Here is an 18,766-nt window from a genome sequence, read left to right as displayed (position 1 = left end):
CTATACTAGGTTATCCAGTCTGTCGTTAATCTCCTCAGTCTGTCGCTAATCTCCTCAGTTATCTCTATACTAGGTTATCCAGTGTGTCGTTAATCTCCTCAGTTATCTCTATACTAGGTTATCCAGTTTGTCGTTAATCTCCTCAGTTATCTCTATACTAGGTTATCCAGTCTGTCGTTAATCTCCTCAGTTATCTCTATACTAGGTTATCCAGTCTGTCGTTAATCTCCTCAGTTATCTCTATACTAGGTTATCCAGTCTGTCGTTAATCTCCTCAGTTATCTCTATACTAGGTTATCCAGTCTGTCGTTAATCTCCTCAGTTATCTCTATACTAGGTTATCCAGTCTGTCGTTAATCTCCTCAGTTATCTCTATACTAGGTTATCCAGTCTGTCGTTAATCTCCTCAGTTATCTCTATACTAGGTTATCCAGTCTGTCGTTAATCTCCTCAGTTATCTCTATACTAGGTTATCCAGTCTGTCGTTAATCTCCTCAGTTATCTCTATACTAGGTTATCCAGTCTGTCGTTAATCTCCTCAGTTATCTCTATACTAGGTTAGTCTGTCGTTAATCTCTATCAGTTATCTCTATACTAGGTTATCCAGTCTGTCGTTAATCTCCTCAGTTATCTCTATACTAGGTTATCCAGTCTGTCGTTAATCTCCTCAGTTATCTCTATACTAGGTTATCCAGTCTGTCGTTAATCTCCTCAGTTATCTCTATACTAGGTTATCCAGTTTGTCGTTAATCTCCTCAGTTATCTCTATACTAGGTTATCCAGTCTGTCGTTAATCTCCTCAGTTATCTCTATACTAGGTTATCCAGTCTGTCGTTAATCTCCTCAGTTATCTCTATACTAGGTTATCCAGTCTGTCGTTAATCTCCTCAGTTATCTCTATACTAGGTTATCCAGTCTGTCGTTAATCTCCTCAGTTATCTCTATACTAGGTTATCCAGTCTATCGTTAATCTCCTCAGTTATCTCTATACTAGGTTATCCAGTCTGTCGTTAATCTCCTCAGTTATCTCTATACTAGGTTATCCAGTCTGTCGTTAATCTCCTCAGTTATCTCTATACTAGGTTATCCAGTCTGTCGTTAATCTCCTCAGTTATCTCTATACTAGGTTATCCAGTTTGTCGTTAATCTCCTCAGTTATCTCTATACTAGGTTATCCAGTTTGTCGTTAATCTCCTCAGTTATCTCTATACTAAATTATCCAGTGTGTCGTTAATCTCCGCAGTTATCTGTATACTAGGTTATCCAGTCTGTCGTTAATCTCCTCAGTTATCTCTATACTAGGTTATCCAGTCTGTCGTTAATCTCCTCAGTTATCTCTATACTAGGTTATCCAGTTTGTCGTTAATCTTTTCAGTTATCTATATAGTAGATTGTCCAATCTGTCGTTAATCTTCTCAGTTATCTCTATGCTAGGTTATCCAGTCTGTCGTTAATTTCCTCAGTTATCTCTATACTAGGTTATCCAGTCTTTCCTTATTCTCTTCAGTTTTCTCTATACTAGGTTATCCAGTTTGCCGTTATTCTCCTCAGTTATCTCAATACTAGGTTATCCAGTCTTTCGTTAATCTCCTCAGTAATCTCTATACTAGGTTATCCAGTGTGTCGTTAATCTTCTCAGTTATCTCTATACTAGGTTATCCAGTGTGTCGTTAATCTCCTCAGTTATCTGTATACTAGCTTATCCAGTCTGTCGTTAATCTCCTCAGTTATCTCTATACTAGGTTATCCAGTCTGTCGTTAATCTCCTCAGTTATCTCTATACTAGGTTATCCAGTGTGTCGTTAATCTCCTCAGTTATCTCTATACTAGGTTATCCAGTTTGTCGTTAATCTCCTCAGTTATCTCTATCCTAGATTGTCCAATCTGTCGTTTATCTTCTCATTTATGTCTATACTAGGTTGTCCAGTGTGTCGTTAATCTCCTCAGTTATCTTTATACTAGGTTATCCAGTTTGTCTTTAATCTCCTCAGTTATCTCTATACTAGGTTGTCCAGTCTGTCGATTATCTCCTCAGTTATCTTGTACTAGATTATCCAGTCTGTGGTTAATCTCCTCAGTTATCTCATTACTAGGTTGAGAAGTCTGTCGTTAATCTCCTCAGTTATCTCTATACTAGGATTTCCAGTCTGTCTTTAATCTCCTCAGTTATCTCTATACTAGGTTGTCCAGTCTGTCGTTAATCTCCTCAGTTATCTCTATACTAGGTTGTCCAGTCTGTCGTTAATCTCCTCAGTTATCTCTATACTAGGTTTTCCAGTCTGTCGTTAATCTCCTCAGTTATCTCTATACTAGGTTATCCAGTCTGTCGTTAATCTCCTCAGTTATCTCTATACTAGGTTATCCAGTCTGTCGTTAATCTCCTCAGTTATCTCTATACTAGGTTATCCAGTCTGTCGTTAATCTCCTCAGTTATCTCTATACTAGGTTATCCAGTTTGTCGTTAATCTCCTCAGTTATCTCTATACTAGGTTATCCAGTTTGTCGTTAATCTCCTCAGTTATCTCTATACTAGGTTATCCAGTCTGTCGTTAATCTCCTCAGTTATCTCTATACTAGGTTATCCAGTTTGTGGTTAATCTCCTCAGTTATCTCTATACTAGGTTATCCAGTCTGTCGTTAATCTTATCAGTTATCTCTATACTATGTTATCCGGTTTGTCGTTAATCTCTTCAGTTATCTCTATACTAGGTTATCCAGTCTGTCGTTAATCTCCTCAGTTATCTCTATACTAGGTTATCCAGTTCCTCGTTAATCTCCTCAGTTATCTCTATACTAGGTTATCCAGTCTGTCGTTAATCTCCTCAGTTATCTCTATACTAGGTTATCCAGTTTGTCGTTAATCTCCTCAGTTATCTCTATACTAGGTTATCCAGTCTGTCGTTAATCTCCTCAGTTATCTCTATACTAGGTTATCCAGTTTGTCGTTAATCTCCTCAGTTATCTCTATACTAGGTTATCCAGTGTGTCGTTAATCTCCGCAGTTATCTGTATACTAGGTTATCCAGTCTATCGTTAATCTCCTCAGTTATCTCTATACTAGGTTATCCAGTCTGTCGTTAATCTCCTCAGTTATCTCTATACTAGGTTATCCAGTTTGTCGTTAATCTCTTCAGTTATCTCTATAGTAGATTGTCCAATCTGTCGTTAATCTCCTCAGTTATCTCTATACTAGGTTATCCAGTCTGTCGTTAATCTCCTCAGTTATCTCTATACTAGGTTATCCAGTCTGTCGTTAATCTCCTCAGTTATCTCTATACTAGGTTATCCAGTTCGTCGTTAATCTCCTCAGTTATCTCTATACTAGGTTATCCAGTCTGTCGTTAATCTCCTCAGTTATCTCTATACTAGGTTATCCAGTGTGTCGTTAATCTCCTCAGTTATCTCTATACTAGGTTATCCAGTGTGTCGTTAATCTCCTCAGTTATCTCTATACTAGGTTATCCAGTTTGTCGTTAATCTCCTCAGTTATCTCTATACTAGATTGTCCAATCTGTCGTTAATCTTTTCAGTTATCTCTATACTAGGTTATCCAGTGTTTCGTTAATCTCTCTTCAGTTATCTCTATACTAGGTTATCCAGTTTGTCTTTAATCTTCTCAGTTATCTCTATACTAGGTTGTCCAGTCTGTCGTTAATCTCCTCAGTTATCTCTCAACTAGGTTATCCAGTCTGTCGTTAATCTCCTCAGTTATCTCTATACTAGGTTATTCAGTTTGTCGTTAATCTCATCAGTTATCTCTGAACTACATTATCCAGTTTGTGGTTAATCTCCTCAGTTATCTCTATACTAGGTTGTCCAGGTTGTTGTTAATCTCCTCAGTTATCTCTATACTAGGTTATCCAGTTTGTCGTTAATCTACTCAGTTATCTCTATACTAGATTATCCTGTCTGTCGTTAATCTCCTCAGTTATCTCTATACTAGGTTATCCAGTCTGTCGTTAATCTCCTCAGTTATCTCTATACTAGGTTATCCAGTTTGTCGTTAATCTCCTCAGTTATCTCTATACTAGGTTATCCAGTTTGTCGTTAATCTCCTCAGTTATCTCTATACTAGGTTATCCAGTCTGTCGTTAATCTCTCAGTTATCTCTATACTAGGTTATCCAGTTTGTCGTTAATCTCCTCAGTTATCTCTATACTAGGTTATCCAGTCTTTCGTTAATCTTCTCCAGTTATCTCTATACTAGGTTATCCAGTATGTCGTTAATCTCCTCAGTTATCTCTATACTAGGTTATCCAGTCTGTCGTTAATCTCCTCAGTTATCTCTATAATAGGTTATCCAGTCCCTCGTTAATCTCCTAAGTTATCTCTATACTAGGTTATCCAGTCTGTCGTTAATCTCCTCAGTTATCTCTATACTAGGTTATCCAGTTTGTCGTTAATCTCCTCAGTTATCTCTATACTAGGTTATCCAGTCTGTCGTTAATCTCCTCAGTTATCTCTATACTAGGTTATCCAGTTTGTCGTTAATCTCCTCAGTTATCTCTATACTAGGTTATCCAGTGTGTCGTTAATCTCCTCAGTTATCTCTATACTAGGTTATCCAGTCTGTCGTTAATCTCTCAGTTATCTCTGAACTAGATTATCCAGTCTGTCGTTAATCTCCTCAGTTATCTCTGTACTAGATTATCCAGTTTGTCGTTAATCTCTTCAGTTATCTCTATACTAGGTTATCCAGTCTGTCGTTAATCTCCTCAGTTATCTCTATACTAAATTATCCAGTGTGTCGTTAATCTCCGCAGTTATCTGTATACTAGGTTATCCAGTCTATCATTAATCTCCACAGTTATCTGTATACTAGGTTATCCAGTCTGTCGTTAATCTCCTCAGTTATCTCTATATTAGGTTATCCAGTTTGTCGTTAATCTTTTCAGTTATCTATATAGTAGATTGTCCAATCTGACGTTAATCTTCTCAGTTATCTCTATGCTAGGTTATCCAGTCTGTCGTTAATTTCCTCAGTTATCTCTATACTAGGTTATCCAGTCTTTCCTTATTCTCTTCAGTTTTCTCTATACTAGGTTATCCAGTGTGTCGTTAATCTTTTCAGTTATCTCTATACTAGGTTATCCAGTGTGTCGTTAATCTCCTCAGTTATCTCTATACTAGGTTGTCCAGTTTGTCGTTAATCTCCTCAGTTATCTCTTTACTAGGTTATCCAGTCTGTTTGTTAATCTCCTCAGTTATCTCTATACTAGGTTATCCAGTTTGTCGTTAATCTCCTCAGTTATCTCTATACTAGGTTCTCCAGTCTGTCGTTAATCTCCTCAGTTATCTCTGAACTAGATTATCCAGTTTGTGGTTAATCTCCTCAGTTAACTCTATACTAGGTTATCCAGTCTTTCGTTAATCTTCTCCGTTATCTCTATACTAGATTATCCAGTTTGTCGTTAATCTCTTCAGTTATCTCTATACTAGGTTTTCCAGTCTGTCGTTAATCTCCTCAGTTATCTCTATAATAGGTTATCCAGTTCCTCGTTAATCTCCTAAGTTATCTCTATACTAGGTTATCCAGTCTGTCGTTAATCTCCTCAGTTATCTCTATACTAGGTTATCCAGTCTGTCGTTAATCTCCTCAGTTATCTCTATACTAGGTTATCCAGTCTGTCGTTAATCTCCTCAGTTATCTCTATACTAGGTTATCCAGTTTGTCGTTAATCTCCTCAGTTATCTCTATACTAGGTTATCCAGTTTGTCGTTAATCTCCTCAGTTATCTCTATACTAGGTTATCCAGTCTGTCGTTAATCTCCTCAGTTATCTCTATACTAGGTTATCCAGTTTGTCGTTAATCTCCTCAGTTATCTCTATACTAGGTTATCCAGTCTGTCGTTAATCTCCTCAGTTATCTCTATACTAGGTTATCCAGTTTGTCGTTAATCTCCTCAGTTATCTCTATACTAGGTTATCCAGTCTGTCGTTAATCTCCTCAGTTATCTCTATACTAGGTTATCCAGTTTGTCGTTAATCTCCTCAGTTATCTCTATACTAGGTTATCCAGTGTGTCGTTAATCTCCTCAGTTATCTCTATACTAGGTTATCCAGTCTGTCGTTAATCTCCTCAGTTATCTCTATACTAGGTTATCCAGTTTGTCGTTAATCTTCTCAGTTATCTCTATACTAGGTTATCCAGTCTGTCGTTAATCTCCTCAGTTATCTCTATACTAGGTTATCCAGTCTTTCGTTATTCTCTTCAGTTATCTCTATACTAGGTTATCCAGTTTGTCGTTAATCTCCTCAGTTATCTCTATACTAGGTTATCCAGTCTGTCGTTAATCTCCTCAGTTATCTCTATACTAGGTTATCCAGTGTGTCGTTAATCTCCTCAGTTATCTCTATACTAGGTTATCCAGTCTGTCGTTAATCTCCTCAGTTATCTCTATACTAGGTTATCCAGTCTGTCGTTAATCTCCTCAGTTATCTCTATACTAGGTTATCCAGTTTGTCGTTAATCTCCTCAGTTATCTCTATACTAGATTGTCCAGTCTGTCGTTAATCTTCTCAGTTATCTCTATACTAGGTTATCCAGTGTGTCGTTAATCTCTTCAGTTATCTTTATACTAGGTTATCCAGTCTGTCGTTAATCTCCTCAGTTATATCTATACTAGGTTATCCAGTCTGTCGTTAATCTTTTCAGTTATCTCTATACTAGGTTGTCCAGTCTGTCGTTAATCTCCTCAGTTATCTCTGTACTAGGTTTTCCAGTCTGTCGTTAATCTCCTCAGTTATCTCTATACTAGGTTGTCCAGTCTGTCGTTAATCTCCTCAGTTATCTCTATACTAGGTTATCCAGTGTGTCGTTAATCTTCTCAGTTATTTCTATACTAGGTTATCCAGTTTGTCGTTAATCTCCTCAGTTATCTCTATACTAGGTTATCCAGTCTGTCGTTAATCTCCTCAGTTATCTCTATACTAGGTTATCCAGTTTGTCGTTAATCTCCTCAGTTATCTCTATACTAGATTATCCAGTCTGTCGTTAATCTCCTCAGTTATCTCTATACTAGGTTATCCAGTGTGTCGTTAATCTCCTCAGTTATCTGTATACTAGGTTATCCAGTCTGTCGTTAATCTCCTCAGTTATCTCTATACTAGGTTATCCAGTTTGTCGTTAATCTCCTCAGTTATCTCTATCCTAGATTGTCCAATCTGTCGTTAATCTTTTCAGTTATGTCTATACTAGGTTATCCAGTGTTTCGTTAATCTCTTCAGTTATCTTTATCTAGGTTATCCAGTTTGTCTTTAATCTTCTCAGTTATCTCTATACTAGGTTGTCCAGTCTGTCGTTAATCTCCTCAGTTATCTCTATACTAGGTTCTCCAGTCTGTCGTTATTCTCCTCAGTTATCTGTATACTAGGGTATTCAGTCTGTCGTTAATCTCCTCAGTTATCTCTGAACTAGATTATCCAGTTTGTCGTTAATCTCCTCAGTTATCTCTGTACTAGATTATCCAGTTTGTGGTTAATCTCTTCAGTTATCTCTATACTAGGTTATCCAGTTTGTCGTTAATCTCCTCAGTTATCTCTATACTAAATTATCCAGTGTGTCGTTAATCTTCGCAGTTATCTGTATACTAGGTTATCCAGTCTATCATTAATCTCCACAGTTATCTGTATACTAGGTTATCCAGTCTGTCGTTAATCTCCTCAGTTATCTCTATATTAGGTTATCCAGTTTGTCGTTAATCTTTTCAGTTATCTATATAGTATATTGTCCAATCTGACGTTAATCTTCTCAGTTATCTCTATGCTAGGTTATCCAGTCTGTCGTTAATCTCCTCAGTTATCTCTATACTAGGTTATCCAGTCTTTCCTTATTCTCTTCAGTTTTCTCTATACTAGGTTATCTAGTGTGTCGTTAATCTTTTCAGTTATTTCTATACTAGGTTATCCAGTGTGTCGTTAATCTCCTCAGGTATCTGTATACTAGGTTGTCCAGTTTGTCGTTAATCTCCTCAGTTATCTCTTTACTAGGTTATCCAGTCTGTTTGTTAATCTCCTCAGTTATCTCTATACTAGGTTATCCAGTTTGTCGTTAATCTCCTCAGTTATCTCTATACTAGGTTATCCAGTCTGTCGTTAATCTCCTCAGTTATCTCTATACTAGGTTATCCAGTTTGTCGTTAATCTCCTCAGTTTTTTCTATACTAGGTTATCCAGTCTGTCGTTAATCTCCTCAGTTATCTCTATACTAGGTTATCCAGTGTGTCGTTAATCTCCTCAGGTATCTGTATACTAGGTTATTTAGTGTGTCGTTAATCTCCTCAGTTATCTCTATACTAGGTTATCCAGTTTGTCGTTAATCTCCTCAGTTATCTCTATCCTAGATTGTCCAATCTGTCGTTAATCTTTTCAGTTATGTCTATACTAGGTTATCCAGTGTTTCGTTAATCTCTTCAGTTATCTTTATACTAGGTTATCCAGTTTGTCTTTAATCTTCTCAGTTATCTCTATACTAGGTTGTCCAGTCTGTCGTTAATATCCACAGTTATCTCTCATACTAGGTTATCCAGTCTGTCGTTAATCTCCTCAGTTATCTCTATACTAGGTTATCCAGTCTGTCGTTAATCTCCTCAGTTATCTCTATACTAGGTTATCCAGTCTGTCGTTAATCTCCTCAGTTATCTCTATACTAGATTATCCAGTTTGTCGTTAATCTCTTCAGTTATCTCTATACTAGGTTATCCAGTTTGTCGTTAATCTCCTCAGTTATCTCTATACTAAATTATCCAGTGTGTCGTTAATCTTCGCAGTTATCTGTATACTAGGTTATCCAGTCTATCATTAATCTCCACAGTTATCTGTATACTAGGTTATCCAGTCTGTCGTTAATCTCCTCAGTTATCTCTATATTAGGTTATCCAGTTTGTCGTTAATCTTTTCAGTTATCTATATAGTATATTGTCCAATCTGACGTTAATCTTCTCAGTTATCTCTATGCTAGGTTATCCAGTCTGTCGTTAATTTCCTCAGTTATCTCTATACTAGGTTATCCAGTCTTTCCTTATTCTCTTCAGTTTTCCTCTATACTAGGTTATCTAGTGTGTCGTTAATCTTTTCAGTTATTTCTATACTAGGTTATCCAGTGTGTCGTTAATCTCCTCAGTTATCTCTATACTAGGTTATCCAGTCTGTCGTTAATCTCCTCAGTTATCTCTATACTAGGTTATCCAGTCTGTTTGTTAATCTCCTCAGTTATCTCTATACTAGGTTATCCAGTTTGTCGTTAATCTCCTCAGTTATCTCTATACTAGGTTATCCAGTCTGTCGTTATTCTCCTCAGTTATCTCTATACTAGGTTATCCAGTCTGTCGTTAATCTCCTCAGTTATCTCTATACTAGGTTATCCAGTTTGTCGTTAATCTCCTCAGTTATCTCTATACTAGGTTATCCAGTCTTTCGTTAATCTCCTCAGTTATCTCTGTACTAGATTATCCAGTCTGTGGTTAATCTCCTCAGTTATCTCTATACTAGGTTATCCAGTCTGTCGTTAATCTCCTCAGTTATCTCTATACTAGGTTATCCAGTTTGTCGTTAATCTCCTCAGTTATCTCTATACTAGGTTATCCAGTCTGTCGTTAATCTCCTCAGTTATCTCTATACTAGGTTATCCAGTTTGTCGTTAATCTCCTCAGTTATCTCTATACATAATTATCCATTGTGTCGTTAATCTCCGCAGTTATCTGTATTCTAGGTTATCCAGTCTGTCGTTAATCTCCTCAGTTATCTCTATATTAGGTTATTTAGTTTGTCGTTAATCTTCTCAGTTATCTCTATGCTAGGTTATCCAGTCTGTCGTTAATCTCCTCAGTTATCTCTATACTAGGTTATCCAGTATTTCCTTATTCTCTTCAGTTATCTCTATACTAGGTTATCCAGTTTGCCGTTATTCTCCTCAGTTATCTCTATACTAGGTTATCCAGTCTTTCGTTAATCTCTCTCAGTAATCTCTATACTAGGTTATCCAGTGTGTCGTTAATCTCCTCAGTTATCTCTATACTAGGTTATCCAGTGTGTCGTTAATCTCCTCAGGTATCTGTATACTAGGTTATTTAGTGTGTCGTTAATCTCCTCAGTTATCTCTATACTAGGTTATCCAGTTTGTCGTTAATCTCCTCAGTTATCTCTATCCTAGATTGTCCAATCTGTCGTTAATCTTCTCAATTATGTCTATACTAGGTTATCCAGTGTTTCGTTAATCTCTTCAGTTATCTTTATACTAGGTTATCCAGTCTGTCGTTAATATCCTCAGTTATCTCCATACTAGGTCATCCAGTCTGTCGTTAATCTTTTCAGTTATCTCTATACTTGGGTATCCAGTCTGTCGATAATCTCCTCAGTTATCTCTGTACTAGGATTTCCAGTCTGTCTTTAATTTACTCAGTTATTTCTATACTAGGTTGTCCAGTCTGTCGTTAATCTCCTCAGTTATCTCTATACTAGGTTATCTAGTGTGTCGTTAATCTTCTCAGTTATTTCTATACTAGGTTATCCAGTTTGTCGTTAATATCCTCAGTTATCTCTATACTAGGTTTTCCAGTCTGTCGTTAATCTCCTCAGTTATCTCTATAATAGGTCATCCAGTTTATCGTTAATCTCCTAAGTTATTTCTATTCTAGATTATCCAGTCTGTCGTTAATATCCTCATTTATCTCTATACTAGGTTATCCAGTGTGTCGTTAATCTCCTCAGGTATCTGTATACTAGGTTATTTAGTGTGTCGTTAATCTCCTCAATTATCTCTATACTAGGTTATCCAGTTTGTCGTTAATCTCCTCAGTTATCTCTATCCTTGATTGTCCAATCTGTCGTTAATCTTTTCAATTATGTCTATACTAGGTTATCCAGTGTTTCGTTAATCTCTTCAGTTATCTTTATACTATGTTATCGAGTTTGTCTTTAATATTCTCAGTTATCTCTATACTAGGTTGTCCAGTCTGTCGTTAATATCCTCAGTTATCTCTCAACTAGGTTCTCCTGTCTGTCGTTATTCTCCTCAGTTATCTGTATACTAGGGTATTCAGTCTGTCGTTAATCTCATCAGTTATCTCTGAACTAGATTATCCAGTTTGTGGTTAATCTCCTCAGTTAACTCTGTACTAGATTATCCAGTTTGTGGTTAATCTCTTCAGTTATCTCTATACTAGGTTATCCAGTTTGTCGTTAATCTCCTCAGTTATCTCTATACTAAATTATCCAGTGTGTCGTTAATCTTCGCAGTTATCTGTATACTAGGTTATCCAGTCTATCATTAATCTTTACAGTTATCTGTATACTAGGTTATCCAGTCTGTCGTTAATCTCCTCAGTTATCTCTATATTAGGTTATCCAGTTTGTCGTTAAACTTTTCAGTTATCTATATAGTAGATTGTCCAATCTGACGTTAATCTTCTCAGTTATCTCTATGCTAGGTTATCCAGTCTGTCGTTAATTTCCTGAGTTATCTCTATACTAGGTTATCCAGTCTTTCCTTATTCTCTTCAGTTTTCTCTATACTAGGTTATCTAGTGTGTCGTTAATCTTTTCAGTTATTTCTATACTAGGTTATCCAGTGTGTCGTTAATCTCCTCAGGTATTTGTATACTAGGTTCTCCAGTTTGTCGTTAATCTCCTCAGTTATCTCTTTACTAGGTTATCCAGTCTGTTTGTTAATCTCCTCAGTTATCTCTATACTAGGTTATCCAGTTTGTCGTTAATCTCCTCAGTTATCTCTATACTAGGTTCTCCAGTCTGTCGTTATTCTCCTCAGTTATCTCTATACTAGGGTATTTAGTCTGTCGTTAATCTCCTCAGTTATCTCTGAACTAGATTATCCAGTTTGTGGTTAATCTCCTCAGTTAACTCTATACTAGGTTATCCAGTCTTTCGTTAATCTTCTCCGTTATCTCTGTACTAGATTATCCAGTTTGTGGTTAATCTCTTCACTTATCTCTATACTAGGTTTTCCAGTCTGTCGTTAATCTCCTCAGTTATCTCTATAATAGGTTATCCAGTTCCTCGTTAATCTCCTAAGTTATCTCTATACTAGGTTATCCAGTCTGTCGTTAATCTCCTCAGTTATCTCTATACTAGGTTATCCAGTTTGTCGTTAATCTCCTGAGTTATCTCTATACCACGTTATCCAGTCTGTCGTTAATCTCCTCACTTATCTCTATACTAGGTTAGTCATTCTGTCGTTAATCTTCTCAGTTATCTCTGTACTAGATTATCCAGTTTGTGGTTAATCTCTTCATTTATATCTATACTAGGTTATCCAGTTTGTGGTTAATCTCCTCAGTTAACTCTATACTAGGTTATCCAGTCTTTCGTTAATCTTCTCCGTTATCTCTGTACTAGATTATCCAGTTTGTGGTTAATCTCTTCACTTATTTCTATACCAGGTTTTCCAGTCTGTCGTTAATCTCCTCAGTTATCTCTATAATAGGTCATCCAGTTCCTCGTTAATCTCCTAAGTTATTTCTATACTAGGTTATCCAGTCTGTCGTTAATCTCCTCAGTTATCTCTATACTAGGTTATCCAGTTTGTCGTTAATCTCCTGAGTTATCTCTATACCACGTCATCCAGTCTGTCGTTAATCTCCTCACTTATATCTATACTAGGTTATCCAGTTTGTCGTTAATCTCCTCAGTTATCTCTATACTAAATTATCCATTGTGTCGTTAATCTCCGCAGTTATGTGTATTCTAGGTTATCCAGTCTATCGTTAATCTCCTCAGTTATCTGTATACTAGGTTATCCAGTCTGTCGTTAATCTCCTCAGTTATCTCTATATTAGGTTATTTAGTTTGTCGTTAATCTTTTCAGTTATCTTTATAGTAGATTGTCCAATCTGTCGTTAATCTTCTCAGTTATCTCTATGCTAGGTTATCCTGTCTGTCGTTAATCTCCCCAGTTATCTCTATACTAGGTTATCCAGTATTTCCTTATTCTCTTCAGTTATCTCTATACTAGGTTATCCAGTTTGCCGTTATTCTCCTCAGTTATCTCTATACTAGGTTATCCAGTCTTTCCTTAATCTTCTCAGTAATCTCTATACTAGGTTATCCAGTGTGTCGTTAATCTCCTCAGTTATCTCTATACTAGGTTATCCAGTGTGTCGTTAATCTCCTCAGGTATCTGTATACTAGGTTATTTAGTGTGTCGTTAATCTTCTCAATTATGTCTATACTAGGTTATCCAGTGTTTCGTTAATCTCTTCAGTTATCTTTATACTAGGTTATCCAGTTTGTCTTTAATCTCCTCAGTTATCTCTATACTAGGTTGTCCAGTCTGTCGTTAATATCCTCAGTTATCTCTATACTAGGTCATCCAGTCTGTCGTTAATCTTTTCAGTTATCTCTATACTTGGGTATCCAGTCTGTCGATAATCTCCTCAGTTATCTCTGTACTAGGATTTCCAGTCTGTCTTTAATTTCCTCAGTTATTTCTACACTAGGTTGTCCAGTCTGTCGTTAATCTCCTCAGTTATCTCTATACTAGGTTATCTAGTGTGTCGTTAATCTTCTCAGTTATTTCTATACTAGTTTATCCTGTGTGTTGTTAATCTCCCCAGTTATCTTTATACTAGGTTGTCCAGTTTGTCGTTTATCTCCTCAGTTATCTCTATACTAGGTTGTCCAGTCTGTTGTTAATCTTCTCAGTTATTTCTATACTAGGTTATCCTGTGTGTTGTTAATCTCCCCAGTTATCTTTATACTAGGTTGTCCAGTTTGTCGTTTATCTCCTCAGTTATCTCTATACTAGGTTGTCCAGTCTGTTGTTAATCTCCTCATTTATCTCTATATTAGGTTGTCCAGTCTGTCGTTAATCTCCTCAGTTATCTCTATACTAGGGTATCCAGTTTGTCGTTAATCTCCTCTGTTATCTCTATACTAGGTTGTCCAGTTTGTCGTTAATCTCCTCAGTTATCTCTTTACTAGGTTATCCAGTCTGTTGTTAATCTCCTCAGTTATCTCTATACTAGGTTATCTAGTGTGTCGTTAATCTTTTCAGTTATTTCTATACTAGGTTATCCAGTGTGTCGTTAATCTCCTCAGGTATCTGTATACTAGGTTGTCCAGTTTGTCGTTAATCTCCTCAGTTATCTCTTTACTAGGTTATCCAGTCTGTTGTTAATCTTCTCAGTTATCTCTATACTAGGTTATCTAGTGTGTCGTTAATCTCCTCAGTTATTTCTATACTAGGTTATCCAATGTGTTGTTAATCTCCTGAGTTATCTCTATACTAGGTTATCCAGTTTGTCGTTAATCTCCTCTGTTATCTCTATACTAGGTTGTCCAGTTTGTCGTTTATCTCCTCAGTTATCTCTATACTAGGTTGTCCAGTCTGTTGTTAATCTCCTCATTTATCTCTATATTAGGTTGTCCAGTCTGTCGTTAATCTCCTCAGTTATCTCTATACTAGGTTGTCCAGTCTGTTGTTAATCTCCTCATTTATCTCTATATTAGGTTGTCCAGTCTGTCGTTAATCTCCTCAGTTATCTCTATACTAGGTTATCCAGTCTGTCGTTATTCTCCTCTGTTATCTCTATACTCGGTTGTTTTTAACACCTTACCATTAAGAATTAATCACCTCTTGCACGTACAACTTAAAATGTGGAATATACAGTACATAAACTCGGGTCGCCAGCTCCGAAATCCCGAATTCTATTAGAGAACAAACAAGCGCCTAGAGATGGAAAGGATACTCGATGAGGATGGGACAGTGGCGGACATGTGCAATGTTTACAACGTTACATGCTCAGATACGGAAAATTACAATTCAAGAGGAGCAAAAAGCAGTCTTGTCCATTATAACATTAATGCCAATCACTATGTAACATGTATATTTCCAAATTATGTACTGGTTGTTTACCTTAGCTTCCCTAATTTTTACAAATTCGATCTTGCTACAAAACAGCTGCTTAAATATCTAATACAGTCCTAATAAACAAGAGAACAAATGTTGAATATATATATAAATATACTTCTATACTTCTATTCGGGTATGTCTGACACATATTTTCCCTATTTAATGTTGTTTTTAACGTTGTTACAAAGTAGATAACGAATGCTATAATCAACAATAGCATATTTTCATTTTAAATAAGCGCCGACAACAATAAAGAAATAACAATGATTTTAAACAATACAGAAGTCACATTATTTATTAGAAAAAGTTATGACCAATGTTGAATTATTATGATATTCTTTGATATATTCTAACACTAGAGAAATTACTTAATCGTCTATCCATATTCAACAATGGATACCATAAGATCCTCGTCAGCTCCAAAACACTGATTCAAATAATATATTTTCTTCTCATATTTTTTTTTAGTTTAAACCAGCTAGTTACTGATTGTAGGGTCCTTTAGGCCACACATAAGCAAGCCAGCCAGGTCTGAGACCTCAATCTTTAGGCATAGCTTTCTCTAGTTTAGAACTGCTGACCACAGGTAGAACGAACAACACGAAATCTACATTAATAAAGTGAAACGAATAATAATAATAATAGCAGCGCGTTCAACAGCACATTGTTAGTTCAAAACTTCCGATTTGATTATGTAGGGGAAGATCATTGTTACAATGATATAATGTGGTATAACATTGCGAAGAAAAACCACATGTCCAAGACTACGTCACACTGGATACTGGTGATTACTATTAATCTTTAGTGTACACGTTGTATAAAATATGATTCTCACTTCGATACATTTAAAACATGTATTATTCCCCTAATGTATATTACTTATTTAGTCATGTATTATTTAACTATTATGTATTACTTATTTACATGTATTATTTACCTAATATGTAATACTTATTTAAACGTATTATTTAACTAATATCTATTACTTACTTAAACATATACTAATTATTAATACGGATTACTTATTTAAACATGTATTACGTAACTAACATGTATTGCTCATTTAAGTATGTATTATTTAACTAATATGATTATTTACCTAATATGTAATACTTATTTAAACGTGTTATTTAACTAATATCTATTACTTACTTAAACATATACTAATTATTAATACGGATTACTTACTTAAACATATACTAATTATTAATACGGATTACTTATTTGAACATGTATTACGTAACTAGCATGTATTGCTTATTTAAGTATGTATTATTTAACTAATATGATTATTTACCTAATATGTAATACTTATTTAAACGTGTTATTTAACTAATATGTGTTATTTATTTACACATGTAATATTTACCTAATATGTATTACTTATTTAAACGCATTGTTTACTTAATATGTATTACTTATTTAAACATGTATTATTTTACTATTATATATTACTTTTTTAAACATGTATTACTTATTTAAACACGTATTATTTACCTAATGCGTATTACTTAATTAAACGTGTATTATTTAACTAATATGTATAACTTATTTAAACATGTATTATTCACCAAATATCTATTACTTATCTAAATACGTATTAGTTAACTAGTATGTATTGGTCTTTTAAGCATGTATAATCTAACTAATATGTATTACATATTTAAATTTGTATTATTTACCTAATATGTATCAATTATTTAAATGTATTATTTATCTAATATGTATCAATTATTTAAATGTATTATTTATCTAATATGTATTACTTATTTAAACATATCTTATTTACCCAATTTGTATTATTTATTTAAACATTTATTATTTACCTAATATGTATTACTTATTTGAACATTTATTATTTCCCTGATATGTATTACTTATATAAATATGTATTTTTACCTACTATGTTTTATTTATCTAAACATGTATTATTTACCTAATATGTATTACTTATTTAAATATGTATTTTTACCTACTATGTTTTATTTATCTAAACATGTATTATTTACCTAATATGTATTACTTATTTAAATATGTAATTTTTACCTACTATGTTTTATTTATCTAAACATGTATTATTTACCTAATATGTATCACTTATTTAAATATGTATTTTTTACCTACTATGTTTTATTTATCTAAACATGTATTATTTACCTAATATGTAAATACTTATTTAAGTTATTGTTGATTTGTAAATTTATTCGAAGCGAGACTTTAAGAAACATGTATCAAACAGAACTTGAATAGTGAACTACTATAAACTCTTAGAACAAATCTTAAATCATATGATAATAAAGTAAATGAACATGAACTTATAGATGACCTGTTCACCTAGAAAGGAAGGTCATTACGTGTTTTATTAACTAGCAAGCTCCCGTTAAAACTATAACTATTTATCACCTTGTAACCACGTTTCAGTAGTTTTCTAAACCAAAAGAGCTTCAATGACCTTGCCAAGTGAATTATGCAAGTTATTTTAGTTGGAAGTGTTTGGAACGTCCATCTTGCAAGAAACCACAAAGTTTAAACCATTAGCTTATTAGAATAGAGAGTTCTCAACACAAAGTTGTAACTGCATTTATTGATGTCTTATGGAATAATAATCCATTTGTACTTACAAAAGGCTGGTGAATAATTGTTGACACTCCAAACTCTTCTACAACACTGGTCTCTCCAAGTGAACCAGTTTGAAGATTTATAACAGTTATAATCATGTTTCGATACCTAATCATTGTGTTTTTCGTATAACAACAACTGGTCGATAAACAACCTAACATAATAAGAAAAACTGTGACACATTCGTTTCATACTAATTAACAGTGGTATTTCCATAAATATGGAAGAAATCTAAATTGGAGGATTTCATAATAGAATTCATTACGTTGAATACCAATGAAGAAGAAAACGCCTCTGATAATATTGTAAAGGATTCAATAATAATTATATTTAATAAAAATATCTTTTTGAAGGTATAACAAACGCACCTACAAATGACGGTTTTAATGTTCATGAGAGTTGTTGTTTGTTCGTGTCACCACCTTCTATACACACAATAGAGAAATAGAGACCTCGAGCGAAGTGTGATTACTGGCATTTCCAATGTTGTTCAATATTCCCTCGTCGTGTTTTGTTTTTACAGTAACCTGCCGGCAGAAATTTTGCACAGAAAATATTTTAAATTCAGCAGCCAAGCAAGGCTTGATATAATACTTTAAAAATAACGTAATCGATTTTTTGTGACTTTTCAATAATAAAAAGGGAACATGTTCAACTTCTATAAGTTTATTTATTTTAATAAATAATTGAGTTGTAAGTAACTAATTACATTAAAAATAATAAATATCTACTGAAATCACATATCATGCAGAATATTAACACTAACAACGCACCTTTTTTCTAAACTTAACACTAACAAGAAACCTTATTTATAAACTTAACACCAACAAGAAACCTTTTTTATAAACTTAACACCAACAAGAAACCTTTTTTATAAACTTAACACCAACAACAAACCTTATTTATAAATTTAACACCAACAACAAACCTTATTTATAAACTTAACACCAACAACAAACCTTTTTTATAAACTTAACACCAATAACAAACCTTTTTTATAAACTTAACACCAACAAGAAACCTTTTTTATAAACTTAACACCAAGAACAAACCTTTTTTATAAACTTAACACCAACAAGAAACCTTATTTATAAACTTAACTCGAACAAGAAACCTTTTTTATAAATTTGTTTTATACCAGATTTCTCGTGAGACAAGAGTTCCTGACAGAACCTTAACAATCAACTAAAACGTTCTATCGAGAAAGTCGAATGTTACTTATATACAATTTGTTATATATACAAGTATACAATATGTTATATATCTAACTATACAATATG

At 34.3% G+C, this 18,766-nt stretch overlaps 1 long non-coding RNA gene across 5 annotated transcripts in view; it reads right to left on the bottom strand.

Moving 5' to 3' along the window:
* LOC143239191 (uncharacterized) overlaps positions 1–18,766 on the bottom strand; it is a 65,645-nt gene that overhangs the window by 24,726 nt on the left and 22,153 nt on the right. The window contains exon 1 of one of the 5 annotated variants that reach the window (XR_013021048.1): positions 17,855–18,007. The exons of the other annotated variants lie outside the window; for them this stretch is intronic. This is a non-coding gene — a long non-coding RNA (uncharacterized LOC143239191). Of the gene's footprint in view, positions 1–17,854; positions 18,008–18,766 lie in introns of those variants that run through there. 5 annotated transcript variants of the gene reach the window in all.

The sequence above is a fragment of the Tachypleus tridentatus genome, chromosome 13, assembly GCF_004210375.1.
Source record: "Tachypleus tridentatus isolate NWPU-2018 chromosome 13, ASM421037v1, whole genome shotgun sequence".
In the NCBI taxonomy this organism is placed as follows: Eukaryota; Metazoa; Arthropoda; class Merostomata; order Xiphosura; family Limulidae; genus Tachypleus; species Tachypleus tridentatus.
Note: the sequence above shows the minus strand (reverse complement) of the source record. Positions and strands in the feature narration are given on the sequence as shown.